We start from the raw sequence: 15,694 nt of genomic DNA, 5'->3' as shown, positions 1-15,694 counted from the left end.
GCCAGGCGGCTGGGTGCAGACAGAGGGGCAGCCCCCGCAGAGGCTGCTGGGAAAGAGGGCAGGGCAGGTGAGGTAGGGCCAAATCAGACGGAGCAGGTTATGATTGGGGGCCTCAGTTGTCATGGGGTTGTTAAGGAAGTGAGGTTGTCTTCCCGTGTTGGTGGGTGAGGGCTGAAGGCAGATCGTGAAAGCCCAGAACAGTCGCTGAGAGGAACAGAGGCAAATCAAAGGATCGTCGTGAGATGCCTAGGCCCCCTGAGGTTAAAGACCTGGATTTTTTTGTGGCATCAGTTTGCAAGATTATGTAGTTATTTTTTGTAGGAGCTCTGAGGGGGCAGAATAGGACTGTGGGGCCCACACAAGGCTGGGCTCTTGACGGGTGACTGTGGAAGCAGAAGATGGGGCCACAGCGCTGAGCAGGTCCCCCAAGTCAGCAGTGGTGACAGGAAGGAGCTGGGAGGACATACACAAGTTGGTCCCTCCCTGAGACGGCCCATATCATTTGTCTTTGTTTTGGTCTCCACCTTGAGGCAAAAATTTCCACTTTTGCCCTGTCGCAAACAAACAGAATGCAGCATGGCTAGAGCCAGATAACTTACGTAACTGATTTCATGCCCTGCCACGTTTTTGACAGTTACAAAAAGTCTGTGCCGTTGGGACATTATGTTGGGACCACAGGGAGTATGTTCTGATGTGGGGGGAACATGGGGATGGGGGAGGGCACCCGAGCCCCTGCTCCCCACACGGGGGCTGTTAGGGAGAGGTTCAGGTGGTCTGGCAAGCAGGCCCGGCCGGGCAGGGCAGTGAAGCTGCTGGCCTGGTGACCCAGAGCCGGGGGACTGGTGGGGACAGAGCAGCTGGGGGCCAGCCAAGGGTATGAGTGCCCAAGGGGAGCCGGGGGTGAAAGGCCGGCGGATGAGCATGTCCAAGCCCCGGAGGCTGGCCTGATGAATGAGCCTGCCGCAAGGAAACTGAGGACACCCCAAATGAAGCCGGGGCTGGAGTGGACGGGGAGACAGGGAGCTGGGACGGAGGTCTCAGCGAGTGCGGGGAGTGTGCAGGGAGCTGGGGGGTGGCAGCACCGAGGAGGGGGGGTGGTCGGCTGGAAGGCCACCCTGCAGAGGAAGGATGGGGTGTGTGAAGGCTGCAGTGGGGAGGGAGGAGAACGCCGACTCACCCTGAGCCCTTGTGACTGAGCCTGACATGCCCTCCTGAGGAGAATGAAGCCGAGTGGGGCCCCAGCTGATGCCATCAGGGTTGGGGTATACATACACCCAGGTCCCCAGAGGGACAGCAGCCTGCCTTCCAGAGAGGACGTGACCTGTAGGCACCGCCTTCCCCATTTTGCAAGAGCTGAGCCCAGGGGCCTCTCTCTGCCCTCCCTGCTGAAGGCAGCCTCTGGGTGGCTTGGTAAAGTGTCCAGACTTGAATGTGGCCTTGCACAGGGATGGAACACCCTTCCAGGTAGGACCAAGGAGCTCTGTCTCCATTTCATAATGGTTCAAGCCCTGTCTCTCCTTCCTGGCATGTTATTTGGGGGCTGCCCCCTCACAAATGAAAGAGGGGTGTAGTAGGTGTGGGATTGGCTTCTGACGGACTGGGTTCAAATCCTGAGCGTACCATTGTACCCTTGGGCAAGTGACTGTCTATTTCCAGATTTCTTACTTGCGGAAAAAAAAAAAAAAGAGAGACTATGTGTCACTGGCGGAGCCCCCCCCCGCCTCCCCCCCCCCCCCCCCCCCCCCCCGCCTGGTTCTGCAGGAAGCTGATCCTGGGAGGTTTATTAGGGAGTGCTCTCAGATCCACACCCGGGAGGGGAGGGCCCTTCAGAGCTGTCCCGAGTCAGGAGCTGACGTGGTTTGCCTTGGGAAGGAGACAGGACTAGGCAAGGTGAACGCTCTTCAGTCAAGGACAATTCTGGAAGAAGGATGGGGACTGTCAGGGTGGCAGCAGCTGGGAAAAGAAGTCCTTCAGTGGTAAATCCAGTCCTGGGCTCAGCCCCCACGTGGATTGGTTGACTGGGGGGAGCCATGGACCCCTGACTATCGTGAAAAGTTGAGACACCCTTTCTGAGGTGACAGTCTAGTTTCTATCTTCCCAAAGGGCTCTGTGATCCCAATTTTTAAAAACCATTACTTCAGGGTCTCATTCCAAGTGGAGAAGGGGCTTCCTTCACCTTCTCACCCCACAGTCTGCTTTTCCCCAGCTGGTCATGTTTGGGAAGCCCCTTCTAGACCGCTAATACCCTGGCCCTCTGAGCCCCCTCGTCCAATCCTGTAACCACCGCGCCAGTCCTAACCTAAGAGGCCGGGAGGGAGCCTGAAATGGGTGTGGACCTCGGTGTAAAACATCTGGATATAAGCCCTAATCCTGCCACTCACCATCTATATGGCCTCGAGCAAGATTCTTGACCTCTGTGAGCCTTAGTTTCCTCACCTGTGCAATGGGAATAATTATACCTACATGATAACTACATTCTGAAGATGAATTGAATGAGGTGGCTTAGGGACGTGCCCTGCATATCACATGGAAAAGAGTAATTCACACGACGAAAATCGTTTTCTTTCCGAGATTCAATCATACTCTCCCTTTCCCTATCTGCCTCTCCTAGCACGTCTGAGCATAACTGGATGATGCCTCAAAGCCTGTATGGTTTAAATCCAAGGGCTCCCCACCCTGGGACCCCCATCCGCAGTCCCCGAGTAGAGGCTGGAGCCCTCAGCAGGTTCTCTTGCTCCCAAGCTCCTGAGAAAACTCCTGATGGGTGAGAACCCCAAGCTCCTCAAGCATTCGCAAGGGGCCTTCCCACCCCGCTCTCCTGGCGGTGCTTGGTAGTGGGCAGAGCAGGGATTACTTCTCCATCTTCCAGAAGCAGAAGTGCATTCCACCCAGCAGCACCTTCACCCACCATCCTCTTCGGCTGCTACAGTCCTTCCGTATCCCTTCCCTTGACTGTAAACTCCTAACCAATATGGGTAAATACCTGCGCCTCTCTGCTCTCCCCTCTGCCCTTCCCCACAGCCCCCTCAGCTCTCTGTGGGCTCCGAAGTTTCCTTCCCCTCAGGTGGCTCGCCTCGGGGAGGTCCACTCTTCCCCAAAGCCCAGCTGGCATTCGGATCTGCTCGCTCCCTGTTTCTTCCCCCATCTAAAATGGTTTTTTATTGTTTGCTGGACGTTACGGATGAGATGCTGTAGGTGGCCTAGTTTGTGTTTTCTTCCTTTAAAGAGTGTTGAGTTTTGTCCTAGTGCACATTATAGATGGATCCTCTTGGTCCTACCAGGCTGGTACTTTTCTTTCCCGTGGTTTTTTTTTTTGTTTTGTTTTTTTTTGGTGGGGGGGGGGGGGCTTTTGTCTTAGAGTATGGCATGCTTGTTAGCCCTAAGGTGGTCCCTTTCTGGAATCACACCCGAATGATCAAGTACTTCCTGAGATCTCTCTGGTTTTTGCTGGACTGGAACCCCGTGCATAAGCCCTGCAGGACCCATAGTAGCTCAGGACAGCAGCCACCCTGCTGGGCTTTGTGGAGTCCCGCCCTGTGCAGAGCAGCCCAGTCCTCAACCGAGCTCCGTGGGGAGCCCCCGTAGATGCCACGCTCTCCGTCCAGGACCCTCTCTATGTGTCATTTTCCTCTGCTAAGGCTTCCATAACAAAGTACCACAGGCTGGCTTGACAGAAAGTTACTGCTTACAGTTATGGAGACTGGAAATACCAGAGCAAGGTGTCTCTGTGTATCCAAATTTCCTCTTCCTTCTTCTTCTTCTTTTTTTTTTTTAACTGCTTAACTGCTTATCTATTTTTGAGAGAGAGAGAGAGCACAAGTTGGGGAGGGGCAGAGAGAGAGGGAGACACAGAATCCGAAGCAGGCTCCAGCCTCTGAGCCGTCAGCACCGAGCCCGACGCGGGGCTCGAACTCACAAACCGTGAGATTCAGACCTGAGCCAAAGTTGGACACTTAACCGCCTGAGCCACCCGGGCACCCCTCATGTATGCCTCTTCTGTCAATAAGGACAGTCCTGTGCTGCCTGTCACCCAGTGACTGAAAGCAGTGACTTCATGTGTTTCATTGTTGAATTCAGGAGGGTAAGTCCAGTCCTAGGGACTCCCTCGTGCTGCCAGCGGAAGTCCAAGGCCAGCTTTCCCCCTTCTGTGCCCCAGGTCAGGGGTCAGCATTACTCTCCACGCCAAACACTTCCCTCACCCACACCTGTGAGGGTCCGGTCTTCTTTCCCTCACACCACAGTCAGGCTGTGGCTGTCAGCAGATGGCAAGTGAACTTTGGCCTTGCTGGCTCCGAGTGTCCCTCCCAGTGCTGCCCTGGTCTGCTCACCCTGTAGACCTGAGATGGGGACCAGGTGGCAAATACCTTCCCTTTCATTTTCCTCACTGCCTTTTCCTCCCTTGCCTTTATTTGCTGCCTGAGGAAGAAGAAAATCAAATTCCCACGGGAGGTAGTCTTGATAGGGAGACAGGCAGAGAAAAAGAGAGGTGAGGACAGAAGGGGGAAGACAAAGGCCTAGAGATCTTCCACCAGGAGGCAAGTGGTGGGGGGGGGGGGTGAAGGAGAGAAGGGAAGCGAGGGAGGGGGACAGGGGACCAGGGCAGTGGCTGGCTTTTCTTCAGGGCTTCACATGGGCCTATGCTTTGGGCCCCGAGTCTGGGTATGACCTCAGGAGAGTAAGAAACACAATCCAGCCTCCCAGGCAGCATAGGGGCCTGGGGTCCCAGCTCACTAATAGTAGAGAAGACCCAAAGGCAGGTTTATTCCCTGACCGTGGGTGGAGAGGGGTCGGCAGTAATTTTCCAGGGCCTGACATACTCTTGTTCGGCAACCGCCCACTGCCGAGTCAAGAACCGCAGCCCAGGAGGCTGTGCTGGTCACCAGAAGACTTCCTGGCAGCCTGGAAGGAGATCACAGTGTGGTGACGGGGTCGGAGCCAGAGGGAGGGGATGGGCCCTCCCTCTTCCGGAAGCAGGCCTCCTCCCTCAGGAGCCGGAAAACTGGCCTGAGCTTCTGTTCCCATTTCCCTGCCTCCAGATTCCCTCCAGACCAGCTTTTCTACTTGCTGACCACCAGCTCCCAGTTACTTGGACACATCAGCGCCCTCAGTTCCGAGCCCCAGTCCATCTCCAAGGGCCTCTCCAGGCAGGCCGATTAGCACAACTTCCCGGACCCCTCCTCGGGAGCCGCATATTCCCACCTGTGCCATTTTATGTTGCTCTCGCTAGGTTCGGAGGGCGATGCTCCCGGGCCTGGTCTCCACCTGGAAATGCGAAGGAGAGGGATCTCTTTGCACACGTGGTCATCTGACCTTTGGAGAAACGTTCTTTCTCCTTGCGGTCAGATCCTGGAGAGCCCCGGTGTGATGGCTTTCAGATTTTGAGGCCCTGTCCTCAGGGTCCAGGTTCCCGGAGACAGAATTCAGATGGGTAGAGTGGGTGTAGGAGGTTGGATTTCTATTAGCATCAGAAAGAAACAAATCAGGAAACTCTAAGATTATTTATAGAATGAAATTCTATAAACTGCAGCACCTCAATTCATGCACTATTCAGGGTATACAATAGTTATTTTTATCTAAATTATTTCCTGAATGAGAATAAGACTCAGATGTTAAACAACTGTTACTCTATTTAGTTTCATTTTATGGTTAATGAAACTATGAGGACAATAAGAACTTACAATCGACCAGAAAATATTATTACTGCGCTGATAAAAAAAAGAATGGTCCATAAATTAATGAGTAAAACTTGAATAAGAAATATTTCTATTCTAACATGAGAGAGGAAAATGTGAATATTAAAGGGGGAGAATGACAAGGGACAGCTCGTTACCAAGCAGGTGACAAATCAAGAAGTATGAAGCTAAGGGGCGCTGGGGGGGCTCAGTCGGTTGAGTGTCTGACTCTTGATTTCAGCTCAGGTCAGGATCACAGGGTCGTGGGATCAAGCCCCACATCAGGGTCCACACTCAGCATGGAGCCTGCTTAAGATTCTCTCTCTGTCTCTCCCTCTGCCCCTCTCCCCCACTCATGCTCTCTCTCTCTCTCTCTCTCTCTCTCTCCAAAATAAAAAAATAAATAAAATTGGGGCGCCTGGGTGGCGCAGTCGGTTAAGCGTCCGACTTCAGCCAGGTCACGATCTCGCGGTCCGTGGGTTCGAGCCCCGCGTCAGGCTCTGGGCTGATGGCTCCGAGCCTGGAGCCTGTTTCCGATTCTGTGTCTCCCTCTCTCTCTGCCCCTCCCCCATTCATGCTATGTCTCTCTCTGTCCCAAAAATAAATTAAAAAAATAAATAAATAAAATAAATAAATAAATAAATAAATAAATAAATAAATAAAATTAAAATAAAAAATAGAAATATGAAGATAAAATGAAACAAGACATATGAAAGGTGGTTCAGCAGGTGAGGAAGTCACAATGTAAAAATGCCTCACGTTTAGCCGGAGTTCTTGGCGTGGGTATAGATCGGATGCGCATGTGAGGATGCCATCTCCTGGAACTCTCTGGGAAGCGGGGGTCATCTGGGGTGGTGACAGCTGTCGCAGAAAAACACAGCCCTCCCTCCCTCCCTCCCTCGTTTCTTCCTTGCTCTATTCCATCAACGCTGACTGTGGGTGCTGGGCATACAACAGCCAACAAGACAGACAAGACGTCTGTCCTCAGGGGTTTACAGTCCAGTGGGACAGGCAGACATTAAGCAAGCAAACAACAAATCACGCTCATATATATTTACAAAAGGACATGAAGTGCTGGGAAGAAGTTAGGGGTGCTATGAAACAGACCCCACAGTGGATTTCACTTGGGGTGAGCCCCCTTGGGGGGGCTCAGGGAAGGTCGGTTAGAGGGAGAGATAACGAGGCTCCGCGCTGCAGGCTGAGTGGGGGTCCTCCAGGCGGAGCAGCAGGGCGGGCGCTCCCGGCAGAGGGGACAGACAAGGGCAAGGTCCCGAGGCAAGCTCGGCGGTTCAAGGAGCTGGAAGAAAGCCAGTGTGGCGAGAGGGACCGACTGATGCAGGAGGAGCCCTGGGGGCTAGGGAGGGGCAGGTGATGGAGTTTTAACGGGTGGTAAGAAACCACTTAAGGATATTTTTTCAGCAGGGGAGGGACTTGAGATTTACATTTAAATAAGATTACTGTGGCTGCGGAGAGGCGAGTGGGTGTGGAGTGCGTAGGTGGGAGGCTACTGTGGTCCACAAGGTCATGGGGGCAGGGGCGGCTCTAGGGCTGGGGCAGCAAGTGGGTGGATTCAAAATGCATTTCGCAGTTTGAAATTGAGACCTAGTTGAAATGAGGGGTGAGGAAGTGGAGGTGCCTGCGTGAGGATCCCCTGTGTGTCTGAAACTCTCCTGTTTTACAGTTAAGGGGCGCCAGTGCTGACCTTTGAGAGGGGGGCGGTGACACTCCCACAGCCAACCTGTCAAATGGGAAGACCCCGCCCTACCCCAGGGCACTGTGCTGCCTCCCCTGCCCCCTCCCTGGGCCGGACGCCCCTCCTGTCCTCGGAGCTGCCAAGCAAGGTTGCCTTCCTGTTGACCCCCTCGGCCCAGCCAGGGCTGCGGGACCAGTGTCCTGGCGGCCTCCACACACCAAACTAGAGCATGCGGGAGGTGTCTGCATGCACCCCTCCCTTCCCCCCACTTTGTTTCTCCTCTCTGGGTGTCCTCCAGCTTCTATTTCTGCCTCCCTCTGTCCCTTCTGCCCTTCACATATCATGGTCACTGTCAACTCGTACACCTTGAGAGCCGAAGGTGACCCTGAATGTGGTGGGGCTTCCACACCTGTTTATTAAATCGGACCGTGTGTTATAAGTGATCCAACCACCTCGCATTCTCTGTTGGCCCCTCCGTCCTCGCGGCTGGGACCCCTCTCCCAGCCTCCCAGACAACCTATTACGTTGTCATGAATCTGCTCCCTCAGCCCCCCACCTTTCGGGTCAGGTCCCCATTATCTCTCAGCAGAATTGTTGTAAAGCCTCTGACTACCCCCCCCCCCCCCGTGCCTCCCCCTGCTCCATCATTTCGCAGATTTTTTTCTACTCAGAACCTCAGGGGCTGCCCACAGCCTGCTGGAGCATTGCCAGCTCCTCAGCCTGAAGACAACTTTTGGCCTTTTTCCCCAGCGCTGCTCCCACAAGGCCTCTGTGATGAAGCCTCCCAGGCTCCTTGTCCTCACCCCCACCCAGCCCGGGCACCCCCGCAGCCCTGGAACCCTCCCCAGGCACCCATCGATGCCTGCCTTGCCCAACACTGTCTGCGCCGGTGCCCTTGGCAGAGGTGTCCCAGGAAGGAGATGGGGCTCCCAGGGAGACCGATGAGCTCGGTGCAGGCTGAGTTTTGTTTGAGGGACTCAGGGCATCCAGGAGGCCACATAACGTATTTCCTTTCTGGGCTGGGAGCTCCCAGAGGGCAGAGTCCACGGTTGGCTCAGGTTGGCTCATCCCTGCACTCACTCAGTTGACATCTGCCAAGTAAACAAGTGAGGGGCAAATCAATGGCCCGAGGCCTGTGCTGGGGGATTCAGGAAAGGGATTGAGGAATCTGAGCGAAGGGTCGGTCCCGTCTGGGCAGCGTGCCAGGCAGAGGGGCCAGGAGGACAGCAGGAGCTCCAGCCTCCCCACCCCCACCCTGCTGGTGGGTGTCACCCTCTCCCTTCAGCAGGAGAGAGGCCCAAGCAAAGCCTTTCAGAGGAGCTGGTCCAACAGCCTGCATGACACAAGCAGAAGCAGGAGCGAGAAGCCGAAGCCCTCTTCCTCTGAGCCATCTCATTCTTCATGCTCTCCAGATCCAAACAGGGACCCTGGGAAGGTGAGAATCTCAGCAACGTACACAGCTTATTGCCAGAGGGGTGAGGCGCCGGGATCAGAATAGCTCGGCCAGTCTTGGTGTTGGGGGTCGGCGTGCACGCTCAGAGACACTTTTGGAGGCAGAGCCTGGGACTGACTGGAAATGGGGCGCACGGTGGGGAGGCACAGTTGCCTCGGACGAGCTCACTTAGGGCTGAGTGTAGAGGGAGAGCAGAGACACAGGGCTGCCCGCCAGGTGCCCAGGATGCTCTGGAACTGGGGGGGGGGGGGGGGCAGAGAGATGAGGAGCGGTCAACACTCCGGATGCAACCAGAAAGGAGCGGCCAGTGGGGCAGTAGGTGCAGGGAGGGCATTCCTGGAGCCCAGGAAGAAGGTGTTTCCAGGAGGACAGAGTGACCGACTGTGTCCAAGGCTGTCTGTGGGTCAGTGAGATGAGCTCTGAGAATCAACCACAGGGCCTAGCAGTGTGGACATCACGTGACCTTGACAGGAGCGGTCTGGGGACAAAAGTGATTGCAGGGGGTTCAGGAGAGAGTGCAGGGTTGTGTGGGGGGGCGGTGGAGTAGCAAATACACTCTGAGGAGTTTTGCCTTCAAGGTGGGCAGTAGCTAGAGCCTCTCCAACTGTGCAGCCACGGGAGGGCTGTTGTAGGGTGGCGATACCTGGGAGGGGAGCACTGACCATCCAGTAGGGAGCAAGTGATAGCCCGCTGACATCCATGGGGTGGTCCGAGGGGCGGGATTCAGGTGTAGGGGAGCGGTGAGTCTTAGGCAGGAGCAGGTGGCTCACCAAAGATCAGAAGGGGAGGAGGTCAAGGGTCACGGGTGGGGGCAGGTGGAAGCAGGTAGAAAGATTTGGTAGCAGGAGCATGAGACGTTTCCATTTGACCCAGACACAGGGTGTTAGGCCCACTTTAGAGGTGAGGAAACTGAGGTACAGAGCTTGCCCTGAGACTGGAAGGCAGCAGAAACTGCTCTAGTGGGAGGAGGGGAGAGACTAGGAAGGAAGGGATGGAAGGGACCATCACAGTGGTCTAGCCGGGCTGTATCCTGGAGGCAAAGGGCAGAAAGAGCTGCATGGGCTTTAAGGTCAGAGGGTCCAGTTGAAGCTGGGTCTCCGCCACTCACTAGCTGCAGTTAAACTGGTCAGTCTCAGCTCCCTCCCCTGGAAGGGGGTGTTACCTGCATCTACTTCCTCAGGTCACCGTGAGAAACAAAGGAGCAGCACCGAGCTGGCTTCTAGTGAGCCCTGCACGGATGGAAGTGCCTTAAACGCAGGCGTCAGCGGAGCCTTGGAGGAGGGGGCCTTCAGTGATGCCAAAGACCGAGCACCCTAGGATGCGGTGGGCGGTGGGCGATGGGCAGCGGGCGGAGGAGCCCTGTGCGAGTGGGGAGGGCCTGGGCTTACTCCCTGTGGGCCTGCGTGTGGACCAGTCACCAAGGCCTGCGTGGTTCTGCTCCAACCCACCAAGTGTGCCTCCCCCACCTCAGTGTTGTCCTCTTGCTGGTTCTGGCACAGGCTGCAGCTGGGGAAGTGGGGCAGGAGGGGCAGGAGGGAGTGGAGTCCCCAGAGAGATCCCGAGGGAACCCTGCTGGGAGAGGGGCAGAGCCGGAGGGCCCCCCCGGAGAAGCCCAAGCTCAAAGCTGGCTAGGGGGGGCGTCTTCTCCCCATATGAAGACCCCCGAAGCAGACAGCTGGCCCTGTCCTTGAGATGTAGCTGCCTGCCACCTGGAGTCACCGCCGGGTCTGGATTCCCCCGGCCAGTGGCTCAGCAGCAAGGAAGGGGAGGCCTGCTCCCTGGGCAGGAAAGAGTCTCCTTCTCTTCCTCCTGAGAGCCAGCTCGAGTCCCAGCCTCTCTGAAGCTCAGGCCTACCCGTGCAGCAGCAGCATGGATACCTGTCCAGGTAGGACACTCTCAGAGCCTTGGCCGTGCAGTGCTCTCCCCTACAGACTGCCCTGTGGCCACAGGCTCTCATGGCCACAGGCTCTCATCTATGGCCACCGGTCTCACATTTTGGTCTCCCTCCTGGACCAGCCTGCAGAGCAGGCCCTGTGTCTCTAGGTGGCCTCTGTTTACAAGCCTGGGTTGGAAGTCTGGGAAGGCATGAGGCCCACTTTCTCTGGCAGGACCCAATGCCTCCTTGGCTCCTTCAGGAAAAGCCCAGCACAAACCATCCCATCCTGAGCTCTGCAGTGGACCCACGGGCAAAGCCACCCATTCTGTGGACCTACAAGGTTCAGTGTGCTAGGACTTCCTCCACTCCTGGGTGACTGTGGCCCCCGGGGGGGTCCTCCAGGTAAGGCAGGTAAGTCCCAAGCCAGGCTGGCTCAGGGACTTCTGGGAAGTTTCGCTGACTTCCCTTATTATGGAAGCAGGAGGGCACTGAGGTGGGGGGAAGGGGCTTGTCTGCTGCCTTTGTGGAGCTACTCATTTGAACCCGGGCCGGGGACGTTTCATCAGGCTAAGCCAGCTCGAACCGCCTCCGAGCCCTGCTTTCCCGGTAACAACAGCATCTGCTGAAAGCAGAAGGCATTGTCAGAACAGACTGAGGGCCCATGCCTGCAAGTTCAAAGTGGTCTGTCCCCAGAGGTCTCATCTAAGAAGACATCTTCTCGGGACTGGTGTTTTGTGACTCTTGGGGAGTCCCCAGTGGGAGCTGGGCACACTGATGCTGTGGACCAAGGACGGTGCTTTGCTCTGTGTGGGCCCGCCCCTCAGCAAGCATGGAGGCTTCACAAGGACCCTGTGTCAGATTGACTATCTGACTGCACCTCAGTCACAGCAGGAGGCTAAAATGCTCCAAGGTCAAAGAGAATCCGGGGAGGCTTGGGCCCTGAAGGGGAGCCAGTGCAGGTTCAAGCAGTCCCTTGCCTGGGAGTGCACTGCAATCCCAGATCTTCCAGGGGAGGCCCCCTACAAACCCCAGGTAAGAACCAGGTTGTGACCTTGGGTGGGTGGAGGGAGGGATTACGACGGGATTTCTGCTTCCCACCTGCTTCCTGGGGCTCTCAGCTCCCTTCTTCCCTCTCCTCCCTTCAGGTCCTGGCTCTGCCTCCCCACGGATCCAGGGATCCAGCCAGCTGAGCCCTGGAGGGGTGCACCCACCTTCCCCTCCTGCCCTCCTGCCGGAGGAGAGCTGCAGTCTCCTTTGGATCTTTTTGCGGTCTGGGCTTGCTGTTCCTCTCAACAGTAGTCAGGAAGCCCTTACCCCAAAAAGTATCTGCGGGAGGCCTTGTCTACAGGGGTGATGCCCCCCGAAATGGTCCAGGTGTGTCACAGACAAGGGACAGCAACAAGTGGGAGTCATCAACCTAGCTTTCCCTTAGAGCTGCTGGTTGGCCTCAGGACAAACGCTGAGCCTCTCTGTGCCTCAATGCTCTGCTACACATTTAATCATTTATCTGTGCACAGTGTCTAGTGGGAGGTTCCATCAGGTAAGGAAAAAACAAGAGTGGCTCGATTAAAGGTGTGGACACTGTGTTGGTGGCTTAGCTCCCAGCCTGCTGTCTCCTATTTGTAGACCGTCTATCTCCCTCTGGGCTCCTTTTGGGGAGTTGCCTCTCCCACCCCATGGGCACACCTGGTGGGATTGTCACTCAAAGCACCTTGCCTTGTCCTGCCCCCTCGGATAGGAGACCCAAGACAGGCCTGGGAATTGGAATCCTGGATGGAGGGACGCAAGATTGGGAACAAACTGATCCCAGCAGCTGTGCTAAAGAGAAGACTGAGCTTGGGCCTTCTGCGTCCCCTGAGCTGCCTAGCGTCCGCCCTTTCTTAGCCTGGACCTTCAAGTGCCCCCCTCCTGAATCTGGCGAACCACCCCCAAATCCTTCCAATAAAATCCTCATTGCTTTAGTTAAGCAGTCAATATCGTTGCTTGCTTCGGGATACAGAGACCTCTAGGGGCAGGAGGTGGGATTGCTTACCCCGGAGAAGGGGAGGGGGGCGGCTGGCCTGGGGGCTTGTTACCATCCCTGGGGAGGCTCACACGGGCGTCAGCCCCTAGGGGACAGGGGACAGAGCAGACGCCCCTAGGGGACAGGGGACAGAGCAGAGGGCTAGGACCACATACAAGGCCTGGGTTAGGGCCCAAGGAAACATTCCCAAAGGTGAGAACAACATTGGGATGGACAGAGCAGGACCTACACAATGTGGAGAAGTTTAAAATAAAGGAACACAGGGTCTTTGCTTTCTTTATCTGGGGATTTCCTTATCTGGAATCCTTCTACCCAGCCCTGGGGAGCTACTGTGCCTGGGCAGCCCAAGGTGGGGGACACGATCTGAGGCCTCCCCAGGCCTGCTTCCTGCTACAGGTCACACCACAGCCACAACCTGCGAGAAACAAGGCAGCAGGAAGTTTCCTTCCTTATGCAGAAGCCGCCAAGAGGCAAGTCTAAGCCAACACCAACACATGAACTGGTGTGCGGCCCACACTGAGTTCAAAGGTGCTGATGGATCCTAAGTGGGGCTGTGGGTTCACTGTGGGGATTCAGGAAGAAGGGCTGGGTGTATGGGGACCTGTAGCAATTGTCTCAGAGAGATCAACTGAGACCCCCCCCCCCCCCAGATGCAGCCAGACGTGAGTGGGAGAAGGCAGGATGGTGACAAAGGCTGCAGGGCTGACCAATGCCTGTGACTGTGAAACTCCCTCCCCTGGTGCTACCCTGACCTCCCATTCCCACCCAGCTGCTGGCTGGGCCTGGCTTGGCCACCTGCCCGGCAACATGCCTTGGGGGGAACGTGTGTGCAGCTCAAGGGTGGCATCGTGTGGTCATAGTGAGGTAGTGCACCCCACAGCCTCCAAAGTGCTCCACTTCTAGGTCGCTCCACCAGCGAGACCCTGGGCTGGACTCTGCTCTAGGAGGGCAAGGTCTACAGATTTTCTCACAGAACCAGAGTTTCTTTGAGAAGCAGTCCTGAGAGCTGTAGCGGCTGAGAGGGATGGTGGAGAGAAGAGAGAGTGGCCACAAGGAGTGGTCACCGCCCTAGAAAGGCAGGCCCCCGACTGAGCCCAGGAGTGTCAGCTCTGGGGAGGCACCGGCTTGCTGCCTGTGCATTGTGACGTCTCTGCATTTGTGCGTATGTGTCCATCTGGCAGTACGTTGTTTGACTGAAACCAGCCATGGTTGCGTGCCCCCTACCTAACCCACCCAAGCAGATGGGAGGTGTGCTGAGAGCCTGAGGGTTGAAGTCAACAAGGATCTGGGGGTGGAGGAGTAAGTCTGCTAAAAGGCTGAGCCTTTGGGAGAGGGAGGAAGGAGAGGGGGAAGTGGCCTGGAAAGGGCAAAAGAAAGTCAAGAAAGGAACAGAAGAGAGGGGGGAGAGCGCGCGACGACATGGGAAGTCTCTCCAGGTGGCTGGTGTCCCCCAGCAGCACCTGGCGAGGCATCCTTCTGATCCACGCTGGGCCACCCTGCCGGAGTGTCCTTGCACGGGTCCACTTCCTTCTCTGGGCTGCTACTTCTGCACCTGTAAAATGAGACAAAGTGCTGGATTCGTTCTCTCAGCCATCTCCTCCCCTCCCAGGCCACCTCCCCGGCAGGCAAGGATGGGGACCCAGCAGCGGTCCTTGAGGCGGGGAGCCGTTGAGGGCACCGGAGGGTGTGCCGGCTGAGGGTGGGGGCAGGCTGAGCGTGAACATCAGGTTCTGGGAAGAAGGAGTCAGAGAAATTACCAGTAATGAAAACCTATAAGTTTCTCCAAAATACCATTTGAATAGAAATGTCAAGTGCACCTGGAGTTATTACACCCTGGAATCCGAATGACATATAGTCCGATATACCAACGTGATAATATTCCCGAGCGAGTATGGCAATACGGCCGTGCATTAATCCTGCCTTTCTCCACCGTGAGCTTGCTCATCCCACGGGGCCTACAGAGCCTCCTTTGTTCTTCCCAGAGGTGGCTTCATGCCGATGGGGCCTGTGTAGTCGCAGCGGGAGGACCAACGTGCTCCCAGAATGGAGCTCTTGTGTCAGTAGCAGGGGCATGGACAGTTGTCACTTGGTGCTTTCATTTTTGCCCAATCTGGGGTGTGACCTAGTCCCCTGGAAGCTGCTAGGCCTGACCACCAGCCCCTCCCTTCTCCGCCACCCTCCCACTCTATCCTTTCCTTCTCCCACTCTTCCTTCCCCGTCTCTTCTTTCCCAGCAGCTAGGCCTTGTTCTGCCAAGGATACCCTCAGACATGGTTCTTCCCTTTGAGAGCCCCTACGGGTTGTGGGTACTCATCCTGCTGGCTGTGCTCCTCAGCTGCAGGGTGACAGAACATCCAGGCCAGTACAGCACCTCAGGATGGACCCTGGGCTTGTCGTACCTACAGCGTAGCCCGTGCCCGTCCCCAGGATGTAAAGCCACATTTGCTCTTAGAGTAGGAAATCTTCTGGACTCCTTTTAAGGAAGTGGGATCTTTAAGGTCAAGGTTGCACAGTTCGCACAATGCAGGAATCCCTTCCCAAACCCCATACTCCTGTGCTCAGCCTTGTAGGACAACAGGTCTAGAAGTGTGGTCCCGGTACCAGCAGCTTCAGCATTATCCGGGATCTTATTAGAAATGCACATTTTCCGGGCACCTGGGTGGCTCAGTCAGTTGGGTATCTGACTTGATTTCAGCTCAGGTCAGGACCTCACGGTTTGTGGGTTTGAGCCCCGCGTCAGGCTCTACGCGGACAGTGTGGAGCCTGCTTGGGATTCTGTCTCCCTCTCTCTCTCTCTCTGCCCCTCCTCTGTTCTCTCTTTCTCTCTCAAAAATAAATAAACATAAAAAAGAAAAAAAAGAAATGTACATTCTCAGGTCCCGGTGCCAAGGGTGTGCTGGAGATGCTTTGTATCACCTTGGGAAAACCGGTGGTGTGCGTTCCCTCCCTAGTTCCACATTTAGTGACAGTCACACTGG

The sequence above is a fragment of the Neofelis nebulosa genome, chromosome 4 (genome assembly GCF_028018385.1).
Source record: "Neofelis nebulosa isolate mNeoNeb1 chromosome 4, mNeoNeb1.pri, whole genome shotgun sequence".
Taxonomy (NCBI): Eukaryota; Metazoa; Chordata; class Mammalia; order Carnivora; family Felidae; genus Neofelis; species Neofelis nebulosa.
This window is presented reverse-complemented; position numbering follows the sequence as displayed.